The sequence below is a fragment of the Saccopteryx bilineata genome, chromosome X (assembly GCF_036850765.1).
Source record: "Saccopteryx bilineata isolate mSacBil1 chromosome X, mSacBil1_pri_phased_curated, whole genome shotgun sequence".
Taxonomy (NCBI): Eukaryota; Metazoa; Chordata; class Mammalia; order Chiroptera; family Emballonuridae; genus Saccopteryx; species Saccopteryx bilineata.
Genome location: NC_089502.1, coordinates 98,252,316 through 98,269,386, shown reverse-complemented (window position 1 = coordinate 98,269,386; position 17,071 = coordinate 98,252,316).

The following is a 17,071-nucleotide window of genomic DNA, read 5'->3' as shown; positions in this document are numbered from 1 at the left end:
CAAAACATTTTCGGTGGGGGTTGAGGAAAGGCTTGATTTGATTTGATGTAAAAATCATACATGCCCTGGCCGGTTGGCTCAGCGGTAGAGCGTCGGCCTGGCGTGCGGGGGACCCGGGTTCGATTCCCGGCCAAGGCACATAGGAGAAGCGCCCATTTGCTTCTCCACCCCCCCCTTCCTCTCTGTCTCTCTCTTCCCCTCCCGCAGCGAGGCTCCATTGGAGCAAAGATGGCCCGGGCGCTGGGGATGGCTCCTTGGCCTCTGCCCCAGGCGCTAGAGTGGCTCTGGTCATGGCAGAGCGACGCCCCGGAGGGGCAGAGCATCGCCCCCTGGTGGGCAGAGCACCCCCCTGGTGGGCGTGCCGGGTGGATCCCGGTCGGGCGCATGCGGGAGTCTGTCTCACTGCCAGCGCCCGGGCCATCTTTGCTCCAATGGAGCCTTGGCTGCGGGAGGGGAAGAGAGAGACAGAGAGGAAGGAGAGGGGGAGGGGTGGAGAAGCAGATGGGCGCTTCTCCTGTGTGCCCTGGCTGGGAATCGAACCCGGGATTTCTGCACGCCAGGCGGACGCTCTACCACTGAGCCAACCGGCCAGGGCTGCACATTTTATTGAATGTATTGAATCCAAGATCAGTATTCCTCATTATATGTCACAATCCAGTGTCTCATTCCTTGCCATCTACACTGTCCTAAAATCTCTTAGATATACTCAAATCACAATCACTATGACATTCTAAGTCCCTTTAGTTCACCAAGGAGGAAGGGCCAGAAACCAATATCCAAAGGCACAAAGCTTTAGGCAGGAGATGGTTGGAGCAATCTCAGCTCAAAGTTTAGGTTAGTAACCTAGCTTAACTGGCACTTACGGCCTCAAGTATTTCTTCTTCACCCTGGAAGGTACTTAAGGCAACTACTCTCTCATGTCCCCATTCCAGATGGAAAAACCCAAGCCTACAGAGTAAAGAGACTCCCAAAGCCACACATCCAGCTGGAAAAAAAATCTGGTACATATCCCAAAACATTATTAGAAAAATAAGAATTTGAAGGACACTTTTTTTTTGGTGGAACAAAGAGTGGGACTGCGATCTCCAAGAGCCAGAAACAAATTTGGGACTGCTCTTTTTCACTATTGTGGAAACTGCTGCTCACAGAGTATAAATGGAGAGTTAGTATCTTTTTAAAATTTTTAAAGATTTTTATTTATTCATTTTAGAGAGAAGAGAGAGAAAGAGAAGGGGGAGGAGCAGGAAGCATCAACTCACATATGTACCTTGACCAGGAAAGCCCCGGATTTCGAACCGGCGACCTCAGCATTGCAAGTCGATGCTTCATCCACTGTGCCACCACAGGTCAGGCTAGGGAGTTTGTATCTTTCTTAGGAGTTACCAAAATGCATCTGTGCTTGCCTCTTCTTTTCAGAAAAACATGTTTCACAGAAGGGGTGGTAGTTTTAAATATCTGAAAGTCTCTAACAATTACCCCAAATATACTGGAAAAGTTAGTGTGTGGCAGGTAGATATAAATTTGATGTCCACATAAGAAATGGTATCCTAGTGGGGCACAGATTCTATCAAATGGTATATAAGTGTTATTTTGCAAGACCTAATGATATATCCCTTGAAATGGGCAGATATCGTAAATGGAGTTCAACAGTTCTCACACAGTAGTGCCTCTGGAGAGAGTGACTGCAGCCAGGCATAGCCCCAATATTGGTTTTCCTTCTTTATGGACTAGGCTTTGCTGATAGAATTGTAATGACCTTAGTAGAAGCATTTGTTGATGTGAGGTCAATTTCTAAATGACCAAAGTGTGGGAAACTTAAGAACAGAAAGAGCATATAAAAGGAGCTGTACCTTCTAAAGCAGTGATTTTCAACTGGTGTGCTGCAAGAATCTTTAAAACATGCCATACCTGACTATTTAGTCAGGGGCACCTACCTCTTTTCCCTTAGATTGTCAAATTAAAAAATGACAACAGCCAAGAAATATAACAATAGCTATCCAATGTGAACAAATAAAAATTATACCTACTTTTTGTCAGATTTGGCAAAAATATATTTTGTTTGGTGTGCTGCAGAATTTCAGTAACTAGTTTATGTGTGCCATGAGATGAAAAGGGTTGAGAATTGCTGTTCTATAGTGTTTAAAGAAAAATTAATAATTTTTATTATTTTTATTTTTTATTTTTTTTATTTTTTATTTTTTGTATTTTTCTGAAGCTGGAAATGGGGAGAGACAGCCAGACAGACTCCCGCATGCACCCGACCGGGATCCACCCGGCATGCCCACCAGGGGCGACGCTCTGCCCACCAGGGGGCGATGCTCTGCCCCTCCGGGGCATCGATCTGCCATGACCAGAGCCACTCTCTAGCGCCTGGGGCAGAGGCCAAGGAACCATCCTCAGCGCCCGGGCCATCTCTGCTCCAATGGAGCCCCGGCTGCGGGAGGGGAAGAGAGAGACAGAGAGGAAGGAGGGGGTGGGGGTGGAGAAGCAAATGGGCGCCTCTCCTATGTGCCCTGGCCGGAAACCGAACCCGGGTCCCCCGCATGCCAGGCCGACGCTCTACCGCTGAGCCAACCGGCCAGGGCAATAATTTTTATTATCAGTTAAATTCAGAGCACTAGCTATGATCTTAGAAAAACCTATCAGATTTTGTTTTCTCTTAAGTGGAGGAAGATCATAGATGTTCAAAAGTCACAGGATGTACTGAGGAGCCATTAGTCAGTTAGTGAAAAATGCAAAGTACAATAAAAGGCAAGATGAGTGATAGAGGGAAAAAAAGGTTGAAGAAAAATCAGAAAATTAACCTTGGCCAGAAGCTGTTCACTTCTAGAGTCAGCAATTCCTGGAGCGTTCCTAAGAATCCTGTATAGTGTCCCGATGGAATGGCTGTTCAGGAATCAGGATGAAGTGATGTATCTTTAAAATTGTGAAACATGAACTTGGAGTTTTACTGCTGTGTCAGTTGCTAACAGCTCCTGATATCTTTTCCATGGAGGCTCACGGGTGGTTTTGCTCTGTTACTATTTCAGAAAACCAAACTTTCAGGTTTGAGATTATACAGAGGCAGCTTAGGTTGGTGTATTAAAAATGCAGCTCGTGGCCCTGGCCAGTTGGCTCAGTGGTAGAGTGTCGGTCTGGCGTGTGGAAGTCCCAGGTTCAATTCCTAGCCAGGGAACAGAGAAGTGCCCATCTGCTTCTCCCCCTCCCCCCTTTCCTTTCTCTCTATCTCTCTCTCCCCTCCTGCAGCCAATGCTCCATTGGAACAAAGTTGGCCTGGGTGCTGAGGACAGCTCCATGGTCTCTGTCTCAGGTTCTAGAATGGCTCCGGTTGCAACGAAGCAACGCCCCAGATGGGCAGAGCATCACCCCCTCGTGGGCATGCCGGGTGGATCGAGGTCGGGCACATGCGGGAGTTTCTCTCTGCCTCCCCACTTCTCACTTCAGAAAAAAAATATACAGCTCCTACCTGTTGTATGAGTTCCCTGTATTAGCTTGTAATAGGGTAGAGTCTAGAATTGGAGCTAGTACTTTCCAAAAGTGCTGGGTAACCCATTATTAACTCAGAAGGAGATAACTTATGGATCCTAGAGGGGACAGATCTTGTTGCCATCAAGAAAAATACTTTAGGCCAGTGGTTCTCAACCTTTCTAATGCCGTGACCCCGCAATGCAGTTACTCATGTTGTGGTGACCCCAAACCAAAAAATAATTTTGGTGACTACTTCATAACTGTAATTTTGCTACAGTTATGATTCAGAATGTAAATACCTGATATGCATTATGTATTTTCTGATGGCTTTAGTCGACCCCGCTGGGGTCGCGACCCACAGGTTGAGAACCGCTGCTTTAGGCCATAAATGTTGAAGAGGTTTCTGAGAGCTTTGATAATTTTGGTTTTAGAATTCCATTAGTTTTCTGCACTTTCCTGAATTTATGGGTAACAAGGACAGTGCATTCTAAGAAACAAGAATAAAATAACATTCAGTGACAGTGTTTTGTATCTTCTTTCTTACTTAGAAACTGTCCGCGCATTCAAAGATTACTTATTAACTTTATCATTTATATAAGGTCTTAAAGTTTTTCCAGTTATGAGAAATGAAAAAAAGAGTTTAATTCCAAGATAAAGAGCTTTTGATATGACTGAGAGTCTTAAAAATTAGTTTACTGGCCCTGGCCGGTTGGCTCAGTGGTAGAGCATTGGCCTGGCGTGCAGAAGTCCCAGGTTCAATTCCTGGCCAGGGAACACAGGAGAAGCGCCCATCTGCTTCTCCCCCCCTCCCCCCCTTCATCTCTGTCTCTCTCTTCCCCTCCCGCAGCGAGGCTCCAATGGAGCAAAGATGGCCCGGGCGCTGGGGATGGCTCCTTGGCCTCTGCCCCAGGCGCTGGAGTGACTCTGGTTGCAACAGAGCGACCCCCCGGAGGGGCAGAGCATCGCCCCCTGGTGGGCGTGCCGGGTGGATCCCGGTCGGGCGCATGCGGAGTCTGTCTGACTGACTCCCCCCGTTTCCAGCTTCAGAAAAATACAAAAAAAAAAAAATTAGTTTACTATTAGGACCTGGAAATTTCAATTTTAGCTAACATGTTAAATCCTTGTGATTTGTAGCAATTTAGAAATTTCATGGGGAGCCAGCTTTAGACAAATATGGAATCACCATTCTAAAAGGCTAATGATGTTTCTTTTTGAAGAAGAGGGAAGAATGTGTAGATATAGAAAACTCATTTCGGCTCTAGCCAGTTGGCTCAGAGGTAGAGCATTGGCCTGGTGCTAAAAATAGCTTGGTTGTGAGCATGGCACCAGATGGACAGAACATTGTCTCCAGACAGGGTTGCTGGGTGGATCCTGGTCAGGGCACATGTGGGAGTCTGTTTCTCTGTCTCCTCTTCTCTCACTTGAAAAAGTAGAAAAAATAAATAAAACCCATTTTGATAAACATGAGAAAGATATTGAGATTACAGCTGGTGTAGACAATAATTCGGGCTACTGACAATTTTACCAATCTAATTTCCTTAATCTTTGAAATATAGAAATGAAGCTAACATAGTCTCCTGTATTTAAAAAAAAAGGACTTCTATTTTAGACAAAAAAAGTGTCCTCACAAGTGTTTCTTTCCTTTTTGTTCTAAGGTACCTCTTAAATGAGTAATCTTGTTCATGTCAAAAATTCTCCAATGTGGCCATGGTAATTTCAAATTGACTTTAGAGAAATTATACCAGGTAGAGAACATGAGAGCAGGTAAACATGAAGGAATCAGGTGTTTGGTAGAGGAGAGTTGCAGTGAGAACTTCCATGGGCTGTAAGGATGGTGCTTGTGCAATCTAGAGCTTGGCTGAAGGCCAACCACTATCTATCAGGCTGCATAAAACCTCCTGAATCTGCCCTGGCTGGTTGGCTCAGCGGTAGAGCGTTGGCCTGGCGTGCAGGGGACCCGGGTTCGATTCCGGCCAGGGCACATAGGAGAAGCGCCCATTTGCTTCTCCACCCCCCCTCCTTCCTCTCTGTCTCTCTCTTCCCCTCCTGCAGCCAAGGCTCCATTGGAGCAAAGATGGCCTGGGCGCTGGGGATGGCTCCTTGGCCTCTGCCCCAGGCGCTAGAGTGGCTCTGGTCTCGGCAGAGCGATGCCCCCTGGTGGGCAGAGCATCGCCCCCTGGTGGGCAGAGCGTCGCCCCTGGTGAGAGTGCCGGGTGGATCCCGGTCGGGCGCATGCGGGAGTCTGACTGTCTCTCCCCGTTTCCAGCTTCAGAAAAATACAAAAAAAAAAACAAAACAAAAAACAAAAAAACAACCTCCTGAATCTGGGCTGATGAAACAGATTTCTTAGGGATATAAAAACATAACTGAAAAAGTCCTTTTGAGATTTTAGTAGCTTTATTAAGGCATACTAGACAGATAATAAACTGACACATATAGAGTATAATTTAATAGTTTTGACATATGTAGACATGCCTGAAATAATTTCCACCAGCAAGATAATGAATATATCCATTGGTTCCCAAAGTTCCCTCCTGCCCTTTTATTTATTTATTTATTTATTTGAGAGAGAGGAAGGGAGAGAAACATCAATTTGTTTATTCATTTGTTGAGTCTTGAATGTGCCCTGACTGGGATCAAGGATGCTCTAACCCAGGGGTCCCCAAACTTTTTACACAGGGGGCCAGTTCACTGTCCCTCAGACCATTGGAGGGCCGGACTAAAAAAAAAAGTATGAACAAATCCCTATGCACACTGCACATATCTTATTTTAAAGTAAAAAAACAAAATGGGAACGAATACAATATTTAAAATAAAGAACAAGTAAATTTAAATCAACAAATTGACCAGTATTTCAATGGGAACTATGCTCCTCTCACTGACCACCAGTGAAAGAGGTGCCCCTTCCGGAAGTGGGGCGGGGGCCGGATAAATGGCCTCAGGGGGCCGCATGTGGCCCACGGGCCGTAGTTTGGGGACCCCTGCTCTAACCAAATGAGCTACCCAACCAGGGCCCTCCTGCCCTTTTATTATTCTTCCTTTCAGCCCCCTCCATGCTAACTGCCAGACAACCACTGGTCTATCATTCTAGATTACTTTCATTTCCTAGATTTTTATATACATGGAATTATACAGTATGTATTCTGTTTTGACAGGCTTTCTTTCACTCAGTGAAATCATTTTGAGATTGATCTATGTTGCTGTGTGTAGTTTATTCCCTTTTATTACTAAGAGGTATTCCACTTGTGGTATATAAATACCATAACTTAGAAGCAAATGTTCATATACAGATTACTACACAAATATTCATAATTTTGTTTGTGATAGCTGAAAGTGAAAACAACTCAAATGTCCATCAACAGTTAGATGCGATAAACAAATTATGGTATAGTCTTTTTAATTTTAGCAATTCTAATAAGTGTGTAGTGCTGTCTTACTGTGGTTATAATTTGCATTTCTTAATGACTAATGGTGTTAAGCATCTATATTTTCATGTGAGCTTTTGCCATTCATATGTCTTTACCAAAGTGCCTATTGAAATTGTTTGCTCATTTTTTAAAAGAACTTTTAATATTTATTTATTTATTTTTTTGTATTTTTCTGAAGTTGGAAACAGGGAGGCAGTCAGACAGATTCCTGCATGCGCCTGACCGGGATCCACCTGGCATGCCCATCAGGGGGCGATGCTCTGCCCATCTGGGGCGTTGCTCTGTTGTGACCAGAGCCATTCTAGCGCCTGAGGCAGAGGCCAAAGAGCCATCCCCAGTGCCAGGGCCAACTTTGCTCCAATGGAGCCTTGGCTGCGGGAGGGGAAGAGAGAGAGAGAGAGGAAGGAGAGGGGGAGGGTTGGAGAAGTAAATGGGCACTTCTCCTGTGTGCCCTGGCAGGGAGTTGAACCTGAGACTCCTGCATGCCAGGCCGACGCTCTACCACTGAGCCAACCAGCCAGGGCTTTGTTTGCTCATTTTTAAAGTTATTTTGTTATTAAGTTGTGAGTCTTGACATATTCTGGATTCCAGTCCTTTATCAGATAAATGATTTGCAAATCTTTTCTCCCACTCTGTGACTTCTATTTTCATCCCATTAGCAATATCTTTTAAAAAGTAGCAGTTTTAGGCCCTGGCCAGTTGGCTCAGCGGTAGAGCGTCGGCCTGGCATGCGGGGGACCGGGTTCGATTCCCGGCCAGGGCACATAGGAGAAGCGCCCGTTTGCTTCTCCACCCCTCCTCCTTCCTGTCTGTCTCTCTCTTCCCCTCCCGCAGCCAAGGCTCCATTGGAGCAGGGATGACCTGGGTGCTGGGGATGACTCCTTGGCCTCTGCCTCAGGCGCTGGAGTGGCTCTGGTCGTGGCAGAGCGACGCCCCGGAGGGGCAGAGCATCTCCCCCTGGTGGGCAGAGCGTCGCCCCTGGTGGGCGTGCCGGGTGGATCCCGGTCGGGCGCATGTGGGAGTCTGTCTGGCTGTCTCTCCCCATTTCCAGCTTCAGAAAGAATAAATTTTTTGAGAAAAAAATTAAAAAAAAAAGTAGCAGTTTTAAATTTTGATGAAGTCCCATTTATCAATATCTGCTTTTATGGAAAGTGCTTTTGGTGGCACATATAAGAAATCTTTGCCTAACCAATACCTTAAAGGTTTTATTCTTCATTTTTGTCTAGATCTTTTTATTTTATTTATTTTTATTTTTTTATTTTTCTGAAGCTGGAAACAGGGATAGACAGTCAGACAGACTCCCGCATGCGCCCGACCCGGATCCACACGGCCTGCCCACCAGGGGGTGATGCTCTGCCCCTCCGGGGCGTCGCTCTGCCGCGACCAGAGTCACTCTAGCGCCTGGGGCAGAGGCCAAGGAGCCATCCCCAGCGCCCGGGCCATCTTTGCTCCAATGGAGCCTCGCTGCGGGAGGGGAAGAGAGAGACAGAGAGGAAGGAGGGGGGGGTGGAGAAGCAAATGGGTGCTTCTCCTATGTGCCCTGGCCGGGAATCGAACCCGGGTCCCCCGCACGCCAGGTCGACGCTCTACCGCTGAGCCAACCGGCCAGGGCTCATTTTTGTCTAGATCTTAATATATAGTTTTATGTTTAAAATTTAGGTCTCTGAGCCTGATAGCTTGGTTGGCTGGAGCATCACCCCTAAGAGCAGAGGTTGCTGGTTTGATCCCCGGTCAGGGAACATATAGGAACAAATAAATGTTCCTCTCTCTCCCTCTAAAATTATTGAATGAAAAATTTAGGTCTTTGATCCATTTTTAAAATTTTAATTAATTAATTAATTAATTAATTAATTATTTATAGAGGAGAGAGAGACAGAGAGGCAGAGAGAGGAGAGAGACAGAGAGAGAGAAGGGGGGAGGAGCTGGAAGCATCAACTCCCATATGTGCCTTGACCAGGCAAGCCCAGGGTTTCGAACCAGCGACCTCAGCATTTCCAGGTTGACACTTTATCCACTGTGCCACCACAGGTCAGGCTCTTTGATCCATTTTTAATTTTATATACAGTGTGAGGCATGTATTGACATTGTTTTAATTTTTAAACATGGGTATCCATGTTTAAAATTCCATCATACTTTTTGGGAGACAATCGTCTTTTCACTAAGTTGCTGTGCACCTTTGTTGAAAATCAGTTATTGGCCTGACCTGTGATGGTGCAGTGGATAAAGCGTTGACCTGGAATGCTGAGGTTGCCGGTTTGAAACCCTGCACTTGTCTGGTCAAGGCACATATGGGAGTTGATGCTTCCTGCTCCTCCCTCCTTTCTCTCTCCTCTCTCTCACACTCTCTCTCCTCTCTAAGATGAATGGATAAATAAACAAAAAAGAAATAAAAAAAAAGAAAATCAGTTATCCATATATATATGTGTCTACTTCTGAATTCATTCTGTTTCAGTGATTTGTAGGTCATTCTTTACACTAATACTACACTGTTTTGATTACTAATTGTTTTCTTTTTTTATATATATTTTTCTGAAGTGAGAAGCAGGGAGGCAGAGAGACAGACTCCTGCATGTGCCCAACTGTGATCCACCCAGCAAGGCCACTAGGGGGTGATGCTCTGCCCATCTGGGGTGTTGCTCTGTTGCAACCAGAGCCATTCTAGTGCCTGAGGCAGAAGCCATGGAGCCATCCTCAGTGCCTGGGGCCAACTTTGCTCCAAAGGAGCCTTGACTGCAGGAGGGGAAGTGAGAGAGAGAAAGGAGAAGGGGAAGGGTGAAGAAGCAGATGGGCGCTCCTCCTATGTGCCCTGGCCGAGAATCGAACCTGGGACTTCCACACACCAGGCCAATGCTCTACCACTTAGCCAACAGCCAGGGTGTTACTGTTTTTTTGATTACTGTAGCATTATAAGTAAGTCTTGAAATTAGGTAGTGTTAGTCCTCTAACTTAATTCTTCTCATTCTAGGCTGTTTTGCCTACCTTAGGTCCTATATACTTCCATGTGAATTTTATTTATTTATCAAGATAGGGAGGGAGAGGGAGGAGATGAGAAACAGCAACTCATAGTTGCTTCACTTTGTTCATTGATTGCTTCTCATATGTACCTTGATATGGGGTTTTGAGGTCCCCTTCAAAACTGAGCTCAAACCGATCCAGTGACCCCTTGCTCAAGCCAACAACCTTTGGGTTTCAAGCCAGTGACCTTTAGGCTTAAGTCAGCAACCCTAGGATCATGTCTAGGATCCCATGCTCAAGCCAGTGACTCCATGCTCAAGCTGGCAAGCCTGTGCTCAAGATGATGCACCCACACTCTAGTTGGCAATCTCGGGGTCTTGAACCAGGGCCCTCATCATCCTGGGTCAACACTATCCATTATGTCACCACCAGTCATGTTCACTTTCATATGAATTTTAAAATTGGCTTGTCAACCGCTACCCTCCCAAACCTCCCAAACCTGGCGTGATTGGAATTTCATTGAATCCATAGACCAATTTAGGGATAACTGACTTAATAATTTTGAGTCTTCTGATCCATGAACATGGTGTATTTATCCACTTATTTAGTTAGGTCTTCTATTTTTCAACAATGTTTTATAGGTGTCACTGTACAGATGTTTTTCACATCTTTCCTAAGAATTTCAGACATTTTGGTGCTATAATAAATGGTATTTTTAAACAATTTCAATTTGACTGCTACTTTCCAGTATATAAAATACAACAGTTTTGGCCCTGGCCGGTTGGCTCAGTGGTAGAGTGTCAGCCTGGCGTGCAGAGGTCCTGGGTTCGATTCCCGGCCTGGGCACACAGGAGAGGCACCCATCTGCCTCTCCACCCCCCCCTCCTTCCTCTCTGTCTCTCTCTTCCCCTCCCACAGCCGAGGCTCCATTGGAGCAAGGATGGCCCTGGTGCTGGGGATGGCTCCATGGCCTCTGCCTCAGGCGCTAGAGTGGCTCTGGTCACAACAGAGCAGCGCCCCGGATGGGCAGAGCATTGCCCCCTGGTGGGCGTGCCAGGTGGATCCCAGTCGGGCGCATGCGGGAGTCTTTCTGACTGCCTCCCCGTTTCCAGCTTCAGAAAAAATACACACACACACACAAAAAAATAAAATACAACAGTTTTGTAAATTGACCTTTTATCCTATAGCCATGCTAGACCCACTTATTAATTCTGGTAGGTTTTTTTGTGGAGTCCATCTGACTTTCTACATTGATAATCATGTCATCTGAGAATAAAGTAAGTTTTATTTCTTATTTTCTAATCAGGATGCCTTTCATTTTTTTTCTAACCTATTGGACTGGCTAAAAGTTCCAGTATAATGTCAAAAAGTAATGAGTGCAGACATTCTTGCCTTATTCCTAATCTTGGAGAGAAAAGTATTGTGTCTTTTACCATTAAATATAATGTTAACTGCAGGTTTTCCAAAGATGTCCTTTATTTTTTTTATTTTTGTATTTTTCTGAAGCTGGAAACAGGGAGAGACAGACGGACTCCCGCATGCGCCCGACCGGGATCCACCTGGCACGCCCACCAGGGGCTACACTCTGCCCACCAGGGGCGATGCTCTGCCCATCCGGGGCGTCGCTCTGCCTCGACCAGAGCCACTCCAGCGCCTGGGGCAGAGGCCAAGGAGCCATCCCCAGCGCCCGGGCCATCTTTGCTCCAATGGAGCCTTGGCTGTGGGAGGGGAAGAGAGAGACAGAGAGGAAGGAGCGGGGGTGGAGAAGCAAATGGGCACTTCTCCTATATGCCCTGGCCAGGAATCGAACCCGGGTCCCCCGCATGCCAGGCCGACGTTCTACCGCTGAACCAACCGGCCAGGGCCCAAAGATGTCCTTTATTGAGTTCAGGAAGTTCTTTTCTAAGTTTGCTGAGTGCTGTTATCAGGAATGGATATTGAATTTTGTCAAATGCTTTCTATGTATCTACTGAGATATGGTGAGGTACAGATTTTTTTTTTTTTTTTTGAACGTTCAACCTTGCAGTTCTGAGATCTCACTCAGTCATTGTTTTGGAGTGAATGTTTGTATCCCTTTCAAAATTTGTATGTTGAGCCTGACCAGGCGGTGGCGCAGTGGATAGAGCGTCAGACTGGGATCCGGAAGACCCAGGTTCGAGACCCCGAGGTCGCCAGCTTGAGCGTGGGCTCATCTTGTTTGAGCAAAAATTCACCAGCTTGAGGCCCTGGCCAGTTGGCTCAGTGGTAGAGCGTCGGCCTGGCATGTAGAAGTCCCAGGTTCGATTCCCAGCCAGGGCACACAGGAGAAGTGCCCATTTGCTTCTCCACTCCTCCCCCTCTCCCTCCTCTCTGTCTCTCTCTTCCCCTCCCGCAGCCAAGGCTCCATTGGAGCAAAGATGGCCCGGGTGCTGGAGTGGCTCTGGTCATGGCAGAGCAACCCCCCGGAGGGGCAGAGCATCACCCCCTGGTGGGCGTGCCGCGTGGATCCCGGTCGGGTGCATGCGGGAGTCTGTCTGACTGTCTCTCCCGGTTTCTAGCTTCAGAAAAAAAAATAATAATTCACCAGCTTGGACCCAAGGTCGCTGGCTGAAGCAAGGGGTTACTCAGTCTGCTGTAGGCCTGTGGTCAAGGCACATATGAGAAAGCAATCAATGAACAGCTAAGGTGTTGCAATGTGCAACAAAAAACTAGATTGATGCTTCTTATCTCTCCGTTCCTGTCTGTCTGTCCCTCTCTATCCCTCATTTTGAGTCTCTCTGTCTCTGTAAAAAAATAAATAAATAAATAAAAATAATTTAAAATTTGTATGTTGAAGCCCCTAGTATAGTATTTGGAGGTGGAGCCTTTGCGATGGGATTAGTGCCTTACAAGAGGAAAAGATCTTTCTCTCTCAGTACATACCTAGAAAAGGACATGTGGGCCCCGGCCGGTTGGCTCAGCGGTAGAGCATCGGCCTGGCGTGCGGGGGACCCGGGTTCGATTCCCGGCCAGGGCACATAGGAGAAGCGCCCATTTGCTTCTCCACCCCCCCTCCTTCCCTGTCTCTTTCTTCCCCTCCCGCAGCCAAGGCTCCATTGGAGCAAAGATGGCCCGGGCGCTGGGGATGGCTCCTTGGCCTCTGCCCCAGGCGCTAGAGTGGCTCTGGTCGCGGCAGAGCGACGCCCCGGATGGGCAGAGCATCGCCCCTGGTGGGCGTGCCGGGTGGATCCCGGTCGGGCGCATGCGGGAGTCTGTCTGACTGTCTCTCCCCGTTTCCAGCTTCAGAAAAATACAAAAAAAAAAAAAAAAAAAAAAAAAAAAGAAAAGGACATGTGAACACACAGCAAGAAGGTGTCTACTTACCAAGAAACAGACCAGAGCTAAAGCATTATAGTATATTATCCTTTTGATATATTGCTGGGATTCAATTTGCTAAAGTTTTAAGAACTTTTGTATTTGCTTTTATGAAGGATATTAGTCTATAGTTTTCTTATGAGGTCTTTGTCTAGTTTTGGTGTCAGGGTAATGTTGGACTCAGAATGAATTGAGAACTATTTTCTCCTGTTCAATTTTTTGGAAGTTTGTGTAGAATTGGTATTATTTGTTACTTAAATGTTTGTTAGAGTCTATCAGTGAAGTCATTTGGGCCTGGAATTTTCTTTTTTTTTTTTTTTTTTCTGTATTTTTCCGAAGCTGGAAACGGGGAGAGACAGAGACAGTCAGACAGACTCCTGCATGCGCCCGACCGGGATCCACCCGGCACGCCCACCAGGGGGCGACGCTCTGTCCACCAGGAGGCTACGCCGGGGCGTCGCTCTGCCGCGACCAGAGCCACTCTAGCGCCTGGGGCAGAGGCCAAGGAGCCATCCCCAGCACCCGGGCCATCTTTGCTCCAATAGAGCCTCGCTGCAGGAGGGGAAGAGAGAGACAGAGAGGAAGGAGGGGAGGGGTGGAGATGCAGATGGGCGCTTCTCCTGTGTGCCCTGGCCGGGAATCGAACCCGGGACCCCTTGCACGCCAGGCCGACGCTCTACCATTGAGCCAACCGGCCAGGGTCTGGAATTTTCTTCATAAGAAAGTTTTTAACTGCAAATTCAATTTATTTAATAATAAAGAGCTTTTCAGATTATCTATTTCTTCTTGAATGTGCTTTGGTAGTTTGTGTCTCTGAGGGAATTTATTTCATCTTTATTGTCAAATTTACTGGCATAAAGTTGTTCATAATATTCCCTTATCTTTTTAATATTTGTAGACTGTAGCAATATTCCTCTCATTGTTAATTTTGGTAATTTGCTTCTTTTTCCTGACTAGTCTCAGTAGAGGCTTATCAATTTTATTTTCTCAAAGATCTAGCTTTTGGTTTCAATGAGTTTCCTATTTCACTGATCTCATTTTTGACCTTTATTTCCTTCTACTTACTTTTCAAAAAATGTTTTGAGAGAGTGTAAGGGACAGAGTGAGAAACATTGATTTGTTGTTCCACTTATTTATGCCTTCATTGGTTGATTCTTCTTTTTTTTTTTTTGTATTTTGCTTAAGTTGGAAACGGGGAGGCAGTCAGACAGACTCCCGCATGCGCCCGACCGGGATCCACCCAGCACGCCCACCAGGGGGCGACACTCTGCCCACCAGGCGGCGATGCTCTGCCCAGCTGCGGCGTCGCTGTACCACAACCAGAACCATTCTAGCGCCTGAGGCAGAGGCCACAGAGCCATCCTCAGCACCCAGGCAAACTTTGCTCCAATGGAGCCTCAGCTGTGGGAGGGGAAGAGAGAGACAGAGAGGAAGGAGAGGGGGAGGGGTGGAGAAGCAGATGGGCGCTTCTCCTGTGTGCCCTGGCCGGCGGGATTCGAACCCGGGACTTCCGTACACCAGGCCGACACTCTACCACTGAGCCAACCGGCCAGGGCCCGTTGGTTGATTCTTGTCCACTGCGCCACCGCCTGGTCTTCATTGGTTGATTCTTGTATGTGCCCTGACCAGGGACAGAACCCACAACCTCAGCATGTTGAGATGACACTCTAACCAATTGAGCTACCAGGCCAGGGCTCTTCTACTTACTTTGGATTTCACTTCCTCTTCTTTATAGAATTTCTTACGGTAGATGGTGAAGTCATCGATTTGAGACTCTTCTTTTCTAATATAGACATTTGGAGCTACAGAATTTCTCCAAGGTAATGCTTTAAATTTAGTACCACCCTATAAATTGTTTTTTCATTTGGCTAAAAAATACTTTCTAACTTTCTTTTTAACTCATGTGTTAGTTAGAAAATGTTAGTTAGAAATCCAGTAATTGGATTTTCTAGAGATGTTTCATTATTGATTTCTAATTTTACTCCATTGTGGTCATAGAACATATTTTTTACTTGAATCCTCTTAAATTTACTAAGAATTGTTTAATGGCCCAGAATATTTTTTTTTCCAGAGTTCAGCTTTTTATTGAATGTTACAAAAGAAGTTTAGTCAAAAAGACCAAAGCCCATGTCATCATCAGACTCCTCAGAATCTTCCGTCTTTGCTTCCACTTTCTTTTCCTCAGCTGGGGCAGCAGTGGTGGAAGGGGCGGAACCTCCTGCTGGGGCAGCACTAGCTGCTGGGGCAGATCCACCAGCTCCTACACTGCAGATGAGGCTCCCAATGTTGACATTGGCCAGAGCCTTTGCAAACAAGCCTGGCCAGAAAGGTTCAACATTTACACCAGCTGCTTTAATGAGGGCATTGATCTTGTCCTCCGTCACCATCACCTCATCGTGGTGCAGGATGAGGGAATGGCCCAGAATATTTATCTTGGTAAATGTTTCATTTGAATTTGAAAAGGGTGTGTATTCTGCTGTTGTGGGGTAGAATATTGAATGTCAATTTAAATTTAGTTGGTTGATAGTTTTGTTCAAATCTTCTATGTCCTTACTGATTTTCTGTGTACTTGTTATAAATTATAGATATAAACTATTATTGTGGATTTGTCCATTTCTCCTTGCAGTTTTATCAGCTTTTCCTTAATGTATTTTGAAGCTATGGTATTAGGTACATAAACATTAAGGACTTTTGTGTCCTCTTGATGAATTTGCCCTTGTATGTTAATATAGCCACTACAGTTTTTTTTTCTTTTTCAGTTTTCTTTTGGTTAGTGTTAGCATAGTATCTTTTTCCATCCTCTCACTTTTAACTTACTTTGTGTTTATATTTTAAAGTAGGTTTCTTATAGGCAGCATAAAATTCATTCTTTAATCCCTAAACTCTGCTCAGGTGCTTGAGATCTTCAAGAACTCTCTAACTCTAAGCTCCTCATTTACTTGTAGGATGTTTTGATAATTAGAGCTCCTCATAATGAGCTCCACCTGCCTTCTATCACCTTTCCCCATGGAGCAACATTCAGAGAATTATTTCCACTTCCCTAGGACAGTTTTTCAGACAACAGGGATATCCAAACCTATGGCAATTCCCGAGGCAGTGCCAGATCCAGCCACAGTGGTTCAAGCAGGCCCATGGAGGACTGCCAAAAGCTACTTGAGAAGTATTGAAAGGCTACTTTGGAAAAAAATGTGAAGGGCAGGAAATAGAAAACAAATGTTTACAAGGGAGGTTTTTATTGATTGAAAAAATGTATTTTCTTCTTCTTCAAGAAAGTGTTTCAACTAAGACAGGAAGCACAGAACCAACCTAGAATGGTCAGTGGCAGCCCAGGTGGGTCCTTTGGGAAGGAGAATGTTCCTCTGAAAGGGTAAGGAACACTTGCTTTATGCCTAGTGTATTACTTTCCTATTTCTACTGTAAAAAATTATACAAATTTACTGGCTTAAAACAACAAAAATCTGTTCCCTTATAGTTCTGAGTCAGAAGTGTAAAATCACGGTGTAGGCAGGGCTGGGTTCCTTTTGGAGACTTCAGAGAATTCATTTTCTTGACTTTTTCAGATTCCAGAAGCCACCTGCATTCCTTGGCTCATGCTCCTCTTAGCACCACTCCAAACTCCTGCTTCCATGGTCACATCTCCTATTACTAATGACACTGATCCTCCTGCCTCCCTCTCGTAAGTATCCTTGTGATTATATTGGTTGGGCCCACTTGAATAAATCAAGGATAATTTTTCCATCTCAGGCCCTTAACCTTAATTCCATCTGCAAAGTCCCTTTTACCATACAAGGTAACACATTCACAGGTTTCAGTGATTAGGATGTGGACATTTTTGGGGGCCATTAGCTTACTATACTCACAGGTTAAAGTAGCTATGTAGAAAGCAA